Source organism: Triturus cristatus, chromosome 1_2 (assembly GCF_964204655.1).
Source record: "Triturus cristatus chromosome 1_2, aTriCri1.1, whole genome shotgun sequence".
Lineage (NCBI taxonomy): Eukaryota > Metazoa > Chordata > Amphibia > Caudata > Salamandridae > Triturus > Triturus cristatus.
Window position 1 is genome coordinate 464136299 of NC_140580.1, and position 15348 is coordinate 464151646.

A 15348-nucleotide genomic window follows, 5' to 3' on the forward strand; every position below is an offset into this window, starting at 1 on the left:
GCATTATTTTGTATCCAACAGGTTTAGCTTGAATTTTAATATCACCATTTAAGGTCAAAAAGCAATTTGAGTCAAAAAATAATAATCACAACTTACTTTCCAGGCGTTCGAAAACGACATGATTTAAAAGAGCCCTCGTCTTGTTCAATAGACGTGAGCATTTGGTCAAAATCCGATCAAGATAAACCACAGATCTGTTCTGGTTCTAAAATAAACAAGACAAGCAACGATGATATTTTGAGTTGGTTTTTGTAGTATCCGGCTGGATACAGTCTAGTGTTCCTGATGCTGGTAAACGCACACTAAACACCCACCCACCACAGGCGTCACCAGTCAGGTGACCCTGATAATAAAAGGGGCCGAGCGCACATGCTCGTGGCCAGTTATCTACTATCAATCTGGTGTCTGTGTAGTCCTTCATAAAGTATGTGGGCCTAGCGCCCCCACCACTTTACAATGGCGATGAGTGTGTCTTATCCCATGTGTGCTATGGCCTCGCCTCCCCTGGTCCTGGTGGGGGAAAGGTGAGGCCGAAGAGGAGTGGCGAGGGGAAGAGGGCTGCCGCGTGAAGTCTCACCCACCCCTAGCGAGAAAGGCACCAGACCTCGAAAGGCCCGAGGGGCAAGCGACGAGCCCCGGGTCTACATGAAGCCGGGAGCCCACCCCGCACCTCATGCGCCTGCCGCTGTGACCCCCGGTGGGGAAGTGCCCCAGAGAAGTGAGAGCGGAGCGGAGCCCACCCGCGTGGATGAAAGGGCCTGCCAGCCTTATGTGAGAACACGGCAGGAAGTCTAATGAGAAGCCAGCGGGAGCCCACCCCGCTCCGTAAGCCCTGCAGCTGATGCCCCGACAGTCTAGTGGCTTGTGAGGAGCCCCTGCACAAGCGGAGCCCCCCCCGCAGCTCATCGGCGGCAGCTCTACCCCCCCGCCCACGCAGCACGAGAGCGGAGTGAGGCTGCCGGGGAGGGAAGCACTGCGGGCGAAGAAAGCGACTCACCGCTGTGCAGCGGTGTCCATTCCGACTGATGGCCGACCCATGCCCCACCACCGTGGCCGAAGGAGAACAGCACCAACACCCCTCCCCTGCCGTGTAGTGTATGTAAGGTGAGGCTGCGGGGTGAAAAGCAGAAAAGCGGCATCCGACTCACGGCCGAGGAAAGTGGCACCAGCACCCCCCCGCGCGGCCGGTAAAGCAAGAAGGCCTGCTGTGGGGGGGCGGGACAGACAGCAAAGGAAAAGTGGCTCACTGTGCAAAGCAGAGCCCACCCGCAGCTGCAGCGGTACGAGCCCCCACACAGCCCAGAAAGCAAAAGGGCCTGGGGCAAGGAGCTGAGCGAAAGACAAGCTGCATGAGGCCGAGCTAGAGCTGTGCAGGCGGGAGGGGGAAGAGATCTCCCTCCCCAAGCAATACCAAGGTGCAGTGTGCCTCCTGCATGGCCTGGGTAAGAAAGAGAAGGAATGACTGACTCAACGCAGGAGAAGAGTCCGGCTGCAGGGCGGCCGTCTGAGGATGTGCCCGCTTAGGGGAAAGGAAGGCGAGATCATCATGAGGCAAGGGGCAGGCCTGAATGAACCCGGTGCACGGTCTGCCCCGAAAGTGAATGTATACGAATCCGGCAGCATGTGAGAAGCTGCCGAGGTTGGTAAACAAGCAAAGAACGAGACACTGCCATCTAGTGGCAGTTTAGGTTATTGCAAGTAGGACAAAACAGGATAATTTAAAGCACAAGTCTGCACAGAGGGGATGGTCACGGTAACACGCAATAGACGAGTGCCAAAGGTGGTCATGAGAAGCAGACCCAGGCAGGTTAAAACGGACAAAGAGCACCGGTAAATAGAAAGAAAGGACATACTTGGCAGAAACCCACGAAGGACTGACTAATGCGCAAATGTGAACGTACTGGGACGCTGGTATGCAACAGTGGCGCCAAGACACTGCAAAGGAGAAACTGACAAAGCGCAAGAAAGCGCCTCGAGTGCCGACAAAGCGCAGGAACGCGACAGAAGTGCAGGAACTCCACACAGAGGCAGTCGTGGGTACGCTAGCCAAAGCAGATGAGGGCAGTGAACTGGGACCCCAAGAGGAGAAGCAGAGCACAGCCACTAGCGCGCAAAAGGGAGCGACTAGGAGCAGATCGACGGAGCGGTGGCGCAGACCACCAGAAGCACTGAACTGAGCTGAGGCCGAGAGAGAGCGCAGCGGTACCTGGTGGCCACAAGCAGTCGCTGCAGCAGTAAGGTAGAAGACAGGAGCACCACCACACGAACAAACGGTGAGTCAGGAACTCAGCACCAGGCAAGTGCGAAGACTCACAGAACAGTGAACACTGCTCCAGGGAAAAGGAAGGAAAGGAACGCGCAGCGAGGGCACCCAGTGAGGTAACGGAAGAGCGCCATCAGAAGTGCGCCACAGCAATGTGAGTGCAGACAAGAAGAGGTGGTTGCGCGAACCACCAGAAGCACGAAGACCTGGGAAAGGGAGAAGAAGCCGACCAGCCAGGTGGTTGCCAGTGAAGAGAAGAAGCCGACCAACCAGATGGTCACCAGTGGAAAGAATAAGCCGACCAGCCAGATGGTTGCCAGCGAGAAGAAGAAGCCGACCAGCCAGATGGTCGCCAGTGAAGAGAAGAAGCCGACCAGCCAGATGGTCGCCAGTGGAAATAAGAAGCTGACCAGCCAGATGGTCGCCAGCGAGAAGAAGAAGCCGACCAGCCAGATGGTCGTCAGAAAGGAGAGGCCTGACAAGAGGTCTGATCAGAAGAACAGAGAAGAAGTCCGTGATGTGAATGACGAAGAGGATGTCCGCGAAGAGGACCCCAGGAAAGGTCCGCGAAGAGGACCAGAAAGAGACGGACGAGAAGTTCAACATTAGTAACTAGAATGTGGAAGGAATCAAAGGAAGAAGGTCGCGACGACCAGTCCAGTCACGGAGTGAAAAGAAGACAGTGTCCTATTGCTGGGACAAAACCAGAGGGAAACATGTAGAGTACACGCTACACGGAGAAGCCTGGTTAGGATGAGAAAGAATGCGAGAAGACCAGACTGCGTCGCAAAGGAAGGGAAGAAAAGAAGGAGAGTGAGTGGCAAGACGCCATGAAGAAAGAAGAGGATGACAGGATGTCAGTCCACAAAGGAGGAAGGTACAGTGGCACCGCACCACAGGGCAGACAACCAACACAGGCATGCAAGGGACAATGAGGCGAAGTGACCGGGCAGAGTACTCGCATCATCACAGAAGAGAACACCCCGAGACATCGGACCGCCGCCTACTGCCCCATCAAAGAATAATGGTAAAGTCATCAACACCACCAAGGAGCAGCATAACACCTAAGGGAATCCACACACTCCAAAAAACCGGAGTCCAAGAAGGCAGGCCGCCCAGAACCCGTCTGTGCACCCCTGTCAGCCTGCGGCATATGGAAGTAGAGCACAACCGGACTTTAGAAGATCCACCCCTTGGGATAAAGCAAGACTAGGCCGTGGCCCTGTTGGGAGTTCTGAAGCGAACCCTACGCGCAGCCAACACGAAGGCCCGCACAGCCCACATGGTCAAGTGGAAAAAAAGGGGCAAGGGGCCTTGGCTGAATTCCAGTGAAATTGGAGTCCGAATGGGAGAGATGTTCGGCAGCAGCTCCTCAACATTGCGCAGGATGCATGGAGGCCACAGCCGGAGACTGGTTGCCCTGCAACCTGGAGAGGAAGACAGAGAACCAGATTCCTGATGGCGAAGACACCAAGATGGAAACATCACCCTTGGCGGACACATGAGTGACTAAGCTGTGAGTCCCATTGGCAGTTCGGAGGCGACGCCTTAGCGCGCCCACGCGGAGCCCGAACGGTCCACACAGTCCCATGACCGCCCAGCAGGAAAGCCCACCCGGAGGCACCGGTGAGAGAGTTGCCCAAGTGAGAGAGGCCTGTCGGAAGCATCTTGGCCATCGAAATACGGGACCAACAGCTAGCACGTCACCTCCAGGCAGTAACCTCATGACAAGGAACATCACAGAGTGGATCTCATCACAGCTCCCAGTATCCTGATGAAGAACTCGTGTACATAGACATTGTTACTGATAGACCAGGTCGTTCTCGGGTAGCTTTCCAAGACGAACCCGAACTTCACGAACATGGTGGTCCAAGAACTCCAACACCGCCGGACTGCGGCCTGAGGATAAGGCTACTTGTGATTTATTTTGGGGTGTCTGTTTTCTTTACAGGTTGGACTTTGCATATTTCCTTTTATCCAAAATTGGGAGGGATGTAGTATCCGGCTGGATACAGTCTAGTGTTCCTGATGCTGGTAAACCCACACTAAACACCCACCCAACACAGGCGTCACCAGTCAGGTGACCCTGATAATAAAAGGGGCCGAGCGCACGTGCTCGTGGCCAGTTATCTACTATCAATCTGGTGTCTGTGTAGTCCTTCATAAAGTATGTGGGCCTAGCGCCCCCACCACTTTACAGTTTTCAATTTCGAATTGTGTTTTGCAATCTACGGGTTGCGATCGACAAACATTCTCTGGACTTACTTTTGGCTTTTCTGCCTTCAGCGTTATTTGCGCGTTTCATCCAGCTGGGTCAATCTTAGTGACTTCCGGTTTCCTGCTATTTATAATCGATTGTTCTCAGTGTTACTAATGTTGCATTTTGGAATTTGTAGTGAATTTTTCACGATTTGATTTTACGCTAATCCTTAATTGGCTCAGATTCTGGTATGATGTTAGAGATTCAAGCTTCTAATGCGATCCTTTGCTACTCTTCATGTATCTTCTGACGCTTTATCAGATGCACTGGGAGTGCTGTTGTATTTCAAGAAATCCGTGTATCTCCTCATTTTGGTTCAATAGAAGACACAACCACATGTAATAAACTAGAAATCTTGTGAAATCAAGAGCTACTATTCATCGATACTACAAAATCAGTTCCGGTTCCTTGGCCGTTACGCTCTGCCTACTTCTGACATTTAATTAAAGCCACTCACTGCGCTGTTGAATTTCAGTATTAAATAAGCCTCTTTTTGCAGCAGTGCTGCCTCTGTGTCTCCTCCTCTTGGATTTGGTTTAATTAGACATACTATGGTCCATTTGAGCTCTTTCTCACTGTGGTTCTCTTCCATGAAGTGGCTGACCATCGGGGCAGTAATTTTTGTTTTGATTCTTGAATGGGGCTGTACAATGCGTTGTTTTGCCTCTTGATTTGTCTCACAAATATATCATTTTTGGCATGCACATATGATGGCATACAAAACGTTTTTTGTTTTACAATTTCAAAAATCTTTGTGGGTCCATTTAAGTTTGTTATGTGAAAACTCTGTTCCCTCAATTGTTGATTCGCAAACTGATCAATTGCCGCACTGATGGTGGCCCTCGATTGGCTGCAAGTTCCATTGTGATCTCAAATCCTTTTTTTTATAGGAGGGGCAATCTCCGCTCGTACAAATTGTTGGCCAACGCTGACATTTTTCTTCAGTGCAAATAATGGTGGTTGGGGAGCAAGATGGCACCTCACTAATTCTCCACTACAATGCCTCCTGAACCACGAGTGGTTCTCGGCCGTCTGCTATGCTTCCTGGCCCGCGGACGCTGCTCCGTAATTTTCTGTTCCGTGCTGGAAGACGCCATTGTTGTTTCTGCCACGGGTCTGGCGCTGGTGCCGCTGTGAGTATTCTCTACCCGGGGTTACAGGATTATCTTTGACTCGGGGTTGCTGCTGCTCTCTCTTTGTCCTGCTCCGCAGCTTCCAGGCATCTCCAGCGGACTCTGCTGAAGGAGACAGGCTGTAATTTGAGGCTGAATATGGTGCCCCGCCGCGCAAGAAGGACCGAGACAAGGACTGCTCCTGCTAACATGGGAGCCACTGGTACCGGCATGATGGCCCCAGACCTGGACTCTTTGCCCAAAGGTACACGGGACATGGACAACAAAAAGGCCGTAGGGAAAGCATTTGGGGGGTAGCACTAAGAGAGGGCACGGGCTCCCAACCCTCTATTGCAAATTTGTTTCCCGCTTCCAGTGCCTTGGGTCTCAAGGGGAAGAGGACGAGAAGCCCTTAAGGAGCTGGGGAAGATGCCGAGCCCACCGAACTCATAATAGATAATACTGGGGTATCTGATCTGGGGCAGCAGTATGACCCTTGTTCTACCGGCTGTCAGAACCTGGCTTTAATCATGGAGCCTTGCAGACAAGGGATCTCTCCAGGCGGGACTATGGGCTCTTTGGAGGCTGGCTTAGACTTCATGTATTTGTTGCCAGCTATTGCCGTAGAGGACTCTAATGTCCAGGCTGGGATGCCCCTAGACTTGACTGAGCAGAGAGGGTGTAGCTCTAATCTTGCCACTTCCGAGAAACGAGGGGCCACTGGTGAACAGCTGTCTCATGCAGCTCTGTCCCCTGAGTTGGCAGGGAGCACTTCTTCTCGGTCACTGATGGCTCAGACTCTACAGCTGGAGGTAGCTCACTCACCTCAAGGGATGGGGATCAATCATACTCCAACTGTGGTCATTTTGCTAAGGAGTATGGCCCCGTACAGCGCCAGATCACCACCTCCAGTAAGAGTAAGGGGAGGCAACATGAAAAACATAACCAGTTGAAATGGGACGATTCTGGCTCACAACTTACCTTTCCCTATGGTGAAGATTCCGGTAGGATTCCTGGCTCGGAAAGCATAAAGCGATCACTGAACTTACTGAAGAACCCTCTCTGATGGCTATCTTATTGTGTATCAAACAATTTCAAGAGGAGATACAGGTGGACAATAGACAAGCAAAAGTGGCAGCCAAAAAATTGCAAGGGGGACTCAGAAAACGGAATAAGACCTGTTCAGACATTTTAGAGTGGGTCGTGATGATGGAAGTCGTGTTGAATGCCTGGAAACTGAAGTCACCTCCCTGAATTAACTGACTTCTACTCAAGGCGCTTGCATGACTAATGTTGTGTGGAAGCTAGAAGACCAGGAGAACAGGCAGTGTCAAAACATCCTCCACCTGCTGGAGACCCGGGAAGGGGTAGAAGGAGAAGACTCCCGCCGGTACATCGTGAAGCTCCTGAAGGGTGCCTTTCTGGAGTATTCGGATTGGAAATGGGAGCAAGAGATACAGAGGGTTCACTATTTCCCCTGAACTCTGAAGAAAGAACACGCTAATGGAGGAGTGAAATCTAGAGCCGTTTTGGTGTATTTGGGCAAATTTCTACTCAGACAATTGGTGTATGAGCATGCTCGGCCTAATTTACAGAAAGGGTGCGGGGGTGTCTTTCTTTGCTAAGCCTGACATCTGTCATGCTACGGTTGAATGTAGATGGTGTCTTCATCAGTTATTCATCCCTTTTCAGCAGTTAGGCGCTCAAGTATTCTGAACAGCTCTTCCTGCACCTTTGTATCAGAAATTAAGGCCCAAGAATACTTCTACTACAAATCTCTTAAATACTATGAGATATACACTGATTGGAGGGACAACACAAGCGCGCATGTGAGAGGGGTTGCCATTTGACTCAACGCAATGGTCTGCTTCAGACCAAGCAAATTAAATTGGATCCTCTTGGGAGATGGGTTCTGACAGAATGTATCTAAGCTCTCCTTCACTCTATCTTCAATTTATGGGACCACAGTAGATCACCCTGGAGTAATTAACTGGCTTAAATGCGAATTAGCTCATTGGCCTCTCCCTGTTAAAATATGTGAGGACCTTAACATCACTCTACCCTGTTACTGGGATATGGATACACAATCACATTACTCACACCAGAAACATAAAGTTTTACAGGCCATTGAGGAATCTATTCAACACGCATGGGCTGGCTGATGCTTGGGCCCGTTTAGGAACTAAATAATCAGGGTACACCTACTGTTCTGCGCCCCATCAATCACATGCTCGACTTGATTATTTTTTGGTTTCCTCTTCCTTAGTTCAGGATATCAGTATTGATATTGTTCCATGATTCATGTCGGACCATAACCCTTTAATTTTAGGTGTCAAGGGAATATCCTTCTGCTAGGAAGTTCCATCTTGGAGCTTTAAGAGATTGCTGCTGTTTGAAAAAGATTATCAAAACCACATGAAAAGCTGGTTACGTCTTTGTGAGAGTTAGAGGTATTGGCATTGTAAATGACAATGCCTTTTATCAATGTGTTTTGCTTTGGATTGGAGTGGATGATTGTGGTTTGGAGTGGATTTTTGTGGGTTGAGCTGGAATTGTTAGCTGTGGAATTGTGTGGGTTGGAATTGTGTGGTGTGTAGTGTATTTGTGCAGTGAAATTATGTGGTATGGTGAACAGATAGGAGTGAGAGCTGCACATAATAGACAAAAAGATAGAGAGGGATAGGTAGTTTGTGCAGGAAGTGGTGAATGAACTCCAGACAGAGGTGCAGAAAGAGTGTTTGGGAAAAAAGGGGAGAGCAGGCTGCAGTCGCATAAAGGAGCCCCTGTGTACTCAGAAGACACCCCTAAAAGAGGAGGACAGCGTGAGTTTGAGGGATGGAAATTTTTAAAGGACATGGAAAAGAAACTGTGATTGAAGACCTGAAGTAAACCAATATGACAGAGGGTGGCAGAGAGCGTGAAAGTTCGACAGAGAGAGTGAAAGATTCCTTCCTTTAGAGGACCGGTACAGGTAGGGTAAAAACAGTGTAAGCTTTCTTTCTACAGAGGACTAGTACAGGGAGCGCAGAAACAGTTCATGCTTTCTTTCGATAGAGGACCGATACAGATAGGGCAGGAACTGTTCAAGCTTCCTTTCTTTAGAGGAGACGTACAGTTAGGGCAGAAAAAGTGCAAGCTTCTATTTATTAGAGGACCGATGCAGTTAGGGGAGAAACAGTGCAAGCCTCCTTTCTATAAAAGACTGTTGAAGGTAGGGCAGCGCAGTACACATTTCTTCACCACAGAACATGTACATGGAGCTCTGAATATCCTTGCACAGGAGTATATTGCACCATCTGTACTGTTGCTTCCTCCTCTAAGTAAATGAATCCTCCCATTTGCACTAATGTGTGCATTTGTTCACGGTGTACACATCTGTGCACAAGACGTCCCTGCCATTGCAGTATTGCTCCATTTGTACACTTCTGGGTACCACCTGTTTTCTAGGGAAAATGTTGTTGCCACCGTTTGCCATCTTCGTATGTCAGTAGAGGGTGCCAGACATCAATGCATGTGTTAGAACAGCGCTTTTCAGCCCCCAGGGTTAGTTGCATTGATAAATAAGCAACAACTACAGCTTCGTTGTATAAATGATTGAAAATGCTTCAGTTCTAAAATGATGAGACTGTGAAAGAACTATAACGAGTCTCTTTGAAGTTACCTCAAAGGCAGTGAAGGGTGGTACTGCTGCAGAGTTGATTTTTTTTCACCCTGAGGGCAGAAATAGAGAGCCCGATACAGACCTGTCTCAGCACCTGCTTTTTAGAACTGCCGGTGCTGAGCACCCGCAGGACCCGGCCCACTTAAAGCACTGCCACACCGTCTCATTGTGCTCTAAGGTCAGCATCACGGTACAATACCTGGATGTCCCCTCGTAGGATCGTGCTCCTTTCCAGATGTTCAGGTCCAAAGATTTGCGCAAGGTCCGGTCAGTTTCCAGGTCTCCCTGTCACCGTTCCCATGTGCAGAGGATCACATCACTCAGATGGAGGCAGGCCATTCTGCCTCTGAAGCCTTGCAATTAATAACCAGTAACCGAGAAACAATTCTGTCTAGTCTGCCAAGGAGGATGGTTTCACCATGCCCCTGCTGCTCCGTAACTTTGCCTCGAACCTACTGCAATGAGGAAGCGGCAGTGGCAGCAGCGACCCCCGTGTTTTTAGGCCACGCAGCCTCGCACGTCCCCAATGCCACAGGTGCTGGAACACCCGGTCACAAGCAGAAGCGAGTACTGCACACATCGAGGAGGATGTGCGGCTTGGCAGGTAACCTGAGTGCAGGTAAGAGAAGATGTGGCCCCACCCACTGCCCTGCCAGAGACTCTCTCATCCCAATCGAATGTTGCATTTTAACCACTTCCAGCCCGCGCTGTGTAGTGAGGAAATGGGGTTAACAGCAGACATTGCTAAGTTAGCATAAGTAGTATATGCTTGGCTGCCATTCTGCCGCTTTTGCACACAACACTACATGGCTCTGTTCTTGTGAAATACTTTGCTGGCGCTGCTTCACATGAGAACTGTCTACCTTTCACATATTCAGTGGGGCACCGCGCTCTCTGTCTGTACCGCCTGTTCAAGGTTGAATAACAATGTATGCTGTTAATTCACTTTGGTCAGTCCCACGCACGTAGACATAACATGAAGCACAGTGGCCCAACTGAAACTCGGGTGCTTTTAATATGGCATTACATGCATGAGAAGGCACTTGGAGAAAACCTTTCCAACATGGAAGTGCTGTGCTGATCCTGAGATGTGATTCATTGCATCTGATCTCGTAGGTATGGGGTCTCGCTGACAAAGCCCAGAGGTCATCTATAATTATTCTAAGCTAGCTCAAGAGCATGGGGAGGGTGGTAAAAGGAGCTGTAGTCCTGTTTCCACTGTCATTATAATATGATTTCCTCTTTTGTGCTTTATGGAATTGTAACAATGCTAATTCTATTGTTTTTATGCATTATGCTGCTCGTAATGGCTAGAGTACTGCACCTTGAGCACGTTAGTTAAAAATAAACATTTTAGACTATACAGTGTCTCTGATTATTCATGTTGTAGACAAGTATGAGTGTGATCGAAAGAGTGTTCTTGTTTCCCACTATTCCTGAAAGTTTACTAAGTTGCATGTTCTAGGCTGTCTAATCATTGGTAGCTTCGCTATAGTACAGAGAACGAATGAGACACTAATGCTAGTCAGATTGGGGTTCTGGGCACTGAGGTGAATTTTTTGGTACTCAACAATACACCGAGGTCCTGGTTTCCTGCGCATAGTTCTGTGCATGAGTAGAATCCCTGCAACAGCCTTGAAGCTCGAAGCACACCCGCATTTTTGCAACGCAAGGGGAGAGCTGCTACAAACCCCAGGGGCCGCATCACATACGCACTGCACCGATGACAGCAATATGCAACGGTGAACAGAAAGTTTGTCACCAGTTTCTGGTCTTTGCGCTTCTTTTTCGGGCCCTGCCTACAACCAGGCAAGGGTGCCTGACTTCTGGGTCGCGCTGCTTTCTCTGGCTCCGAAGTGCGGGGTAGGCTCCCGCCTTTAACTGAGCAAAACTGCGGGGTGGGCTCCCGCCTCAAGGTACACAGAATGTGGGGTGGGCTCCCGCTCAACCTCAATGCGGGGTGGGCTCCCGCTCACAGAGTGGCACAAACTGCACTACTTTAAAACAAGCATTTGCAATGCAATAAGACTTGCATTTACGTGAGACGTACTACATTAGAAATGGGAGTGCGGGTGTTTAAGAAGACACAAATGGGAGTGGAGGGGGTGATGGGGGGGCAAGAAGTGACAAACTGCCTGAGGGGGCGGGGGGGGGGACACAGGGCAGAAAATAGTGTTGGAGTAAAGTGGCCAACAGCCAGGGAAGGATACAAATGACAACATGGCCGTCAGGAGGAGGGACTAACAAGCCTAAAACCAATCATAAGGCAGCATTTAGGATGTAAGCCAATCAAAAAGATGGGCAGAGATTGGGCGGGGCTTCCAGAAAGCTTCCACACTATAGTATATACTGCATGTTTCAACAAGACAGCTCAAGCGCTGCCTAGGCGAGACCTAAAAATGGGGACCACCTCCGGTATAAGCAGTTGAGGTTCCCCTGCACCTTCCTGTTTGTCAAACTGTTCATGTCAAATGCAAGGTAGAGAGTTTGACCTCAACAGTTTATCAAGTGCGCTTTAGGGGTTTAACACTCCAACCCATTCCTGAATATCTACAGTAATTCTCACTGAAATTGTACTGGATCTCCTGCACATCCTATTGCTTCACTGTAATCCAAAATCAAGCCTAAATCTCTCTACTGATTCCAACTGATCACACACTCACCTTCCATTTGTTGAGGCATATACTTTCCCATGGTGTATCTGCCTTCATAGTCTATGCTTTCAATGAAATGCCCTCATGGCTGAATGGGCTCCCTAACACATCCCATTGGCCTTATGTCTGGCTTGTACAACTTTACGCTTCAAATGCTTTTCCGTACATTTCTTTTGATATCAAAGACAGTTTGGTTACCAAGCCAAAAAGCATCCTTACATCCACTCCTTAAACTTTTGCTGCATCCACAGCACTTCTTTTCTTCAACCAGCCACTTGAAGCACAGCCTTATTATTTTATGTTTCTACCTCATTATGTTTCTTAAACTTGTTTTCTGCTCTGCAGTTCTTAGCATAGGGACCTTAACACCTACAGAACTTGCATACAGCTTTCCATGCATGATAGGTTTTGTTGTTGGCCATGTGCCTCACTGTTCCACATCTGTAACATTTTCCTTGAAATTTCTGTGCGCACTCTTCTCTTTGCTTACATGTAACCACTTTCACAGGCCTTTTGTCTTTGGCAGACTTTTCTAATTGCTCCACACATGCAATGCCATGTTCTATTTTGTTGTCACTTCAATGACTTCACTAAATGTTGGGTCATCCTTTTGCCATAATTCATTTCTTTTAAAGCTAGATAATGCACCCTAGCAGAAATTGTTCTCTGATGATTTCTTACACACTGGCACAAAAATTTGCAAATCGTAGACCATTTCCTTAAATTGCATACATATACCGCCATGGATCTCACTTCTTTCTGAACCCTCTTACCCAAAGAAATATTATAGTGCTGATCTTCGGTAATTAATAATAAATTATTGCATGCCTCATTTTCATTTAAGACATTAGCATCTTCTGGTGACAATTCTGGAAGATGGTCACTGGAACAGAACAAGTAAAAAAATAACATGTGGGGGCAGGATTGTACTACCCTGCACGCCCTAGGCCCTGTGAGGGGGGACCCAGAGAGCCCCTGCCCCCCGGGGCCAAAATAAAAAAATAAAATGGGCAATATTTCCTGTTACCTGTTAACTTTGGGATAGGAGACTTAGGGCCAGATGCATGATAAAACCGTTTTGCAATTCCCTCATTGCTATTCCTTGCAATCATCACTGCAGTATCTGTTCTTGGGCTTTATGTCTCACATGCCAGTTTGCACTACTCTTTCTTTGCTCACCAAATTGCCACTGCTTGGTTGTTTCCTCAACTGTTTCCCATCCGCTTCTCAAACACTGATTTCTTGACTGGCAGAAGTGGACAAGTAGAGCAGGGAAACATGAACAGACAGGAAAGGGAAAGATGTGTAAGGATAGAGAAGGGGGGTGACAATGTAGAAGAGGAAAAAGGTATCCGTACAGAGGAAAACTAGGGAGGGGTAACCGTATAGAGGGACAAGCAATCTACATGTCATTATTCCTACTCCATGTTCTGTCATTACCCGCTGCAAGCTTCTCATGTTGCTCTATACGCTGTGATATCTACCAAGGTACCCACTGTTGTAATGTCCTTTTTTCCCTCTTATCCCACTTTTCTCCTTCACCTTCTTCGCCCCTCTTTAATGGATTGTCCCTTCCTTCTTGCCACGCGCCGTCCTCACAGACTGCCAACTTTCCACATGTCAGTTAGCATTGACAGTTGCCCCTGTTTTAATTGCGGCTGTGGTAGTGGAGGCGGGTGAGAGAAATTAAAGAAATGTAACTTTCCTTTTTCTGCCTTGAGTCTCATCTTAACACCCCCACACTGCCCTTGCCTCCGATACACTACCCTTACCTTTCATATATTGGATTGCTCCCTTTATCCATTCATGTGAATACATATTCATTTAGCACTCCTCTCAGGCACTCAGACACTCTACAAAGCATGTCTTAGCACTCACTCTTTACCCATGCCCTCCATCACTCACACATGAACTGCCTCTAACCAATATACTGGTACCTCTATTCCATACAATGAACATTCATCTTGGATCTGACTGTTTCCCTCACAGTGCCCTTGCTCACACACACTGTCCATGCACCTGTAATCCATTCATTTTGGTTTTTTCTCAATATTTTTGTTTGCATTTTCTTATGTAAACAATATCATACACAGAAGAGGTAGAATTCTACAAACAACCTGGAAGCCTACTAGTGTTTCCATGTATACATGCATACATTATACAAATTGGTCAGCTCAGGTTCAATTTACCGGTTAAGGAAAATCATTGTTGCAATATTAATATGCAGTAGTTCTCTTGAAATATATGTGAGCAGCAGATGTAAGTACATTAGAATGACTGTATATGGGTCTAATCCTGCCCCAATGCAGTCGTTTATCCATGAGCCCATCTGGCTTTTCCTCTTCCTTTCAAGCCTCATTGGCCGTGCCATGAATGCAGCTTGATGCAAATGTAACACAATAGTTAACCAAACAACAAAAGAAAAAACATAAGTCCATCACGCCTGGGTCATTTTAAGCAAGTGATGTGAGCTGCTCACTTTGTGGTGGCTTATCTACCATCACTTCCTCGCAGTTCTGGGGAGGATGGGTTGCCGGGTCCCTCCCTCCCCATTATATATCACGCCCATCTGCTCCAGCCCTGCCCACTCCTTAGTTTGACTTATGCTGAACCTAAGTTGTGGTGTGTGCAAGTATCTGTGTCTGAGTCTGGCCGTACTGTAGTTTGCGAGGGGTTTCTCTTGATTTCCCTGTCTGTAAGCTTCAGCTCCGCAAGCATTACATCCCAGTATTGCGCAATGGTATATTTACGTACACCAGCTATTTCCTATCTGTGTGAGGACGTGCTTTCTGCCTGTGCCCACACCGCTAGTGAATTTTTCCAACTATTAAGGACAGGGGGATTTCTGTTCTTCCACCTTTTAGTGACTCTTGACAACTATGAGTCCTACATCGGTAAACCTATAAGTGACCTTGTGCTTCTTTGATCTGGGTTAGAAGCCCAATATACATGCCTCCCATGTTTCTAGTGGGGGTCTATCAGTGCATGTCATATGTATCGTTGTTATTCCCTGCCAGTATGTTTGTAGAGAAAGACACAAACATAACGTGTGGAAGATCTGCGTTTGTCTGCTGGCAGCGGGGGCAGGCTGAGGTAGTCATATGGAAATATTTGTACAATTTATGTGGGGATAGGTACGTCCTAAGTGTAATTTATGTTTGTATGAGCCTGAATTTGGAATTTCTCTGTATTTGCATGGAGTTGGCCAGGATCCTGTCCCATTTGCAATCTGTCCATGGACTCCCCCTGTCCGCCTCCCACTTTGTGCGCAAGGCTATTATAGGTTGTGTTGTATGGGATAATAGCGCCTCCACCAGCCAGTGTATTGTGTGGGATCTGTTGCCCATGACATGCAGATATTGTATCAAGAGCTGCATCTCCAGTTCGGTGTTAATGTC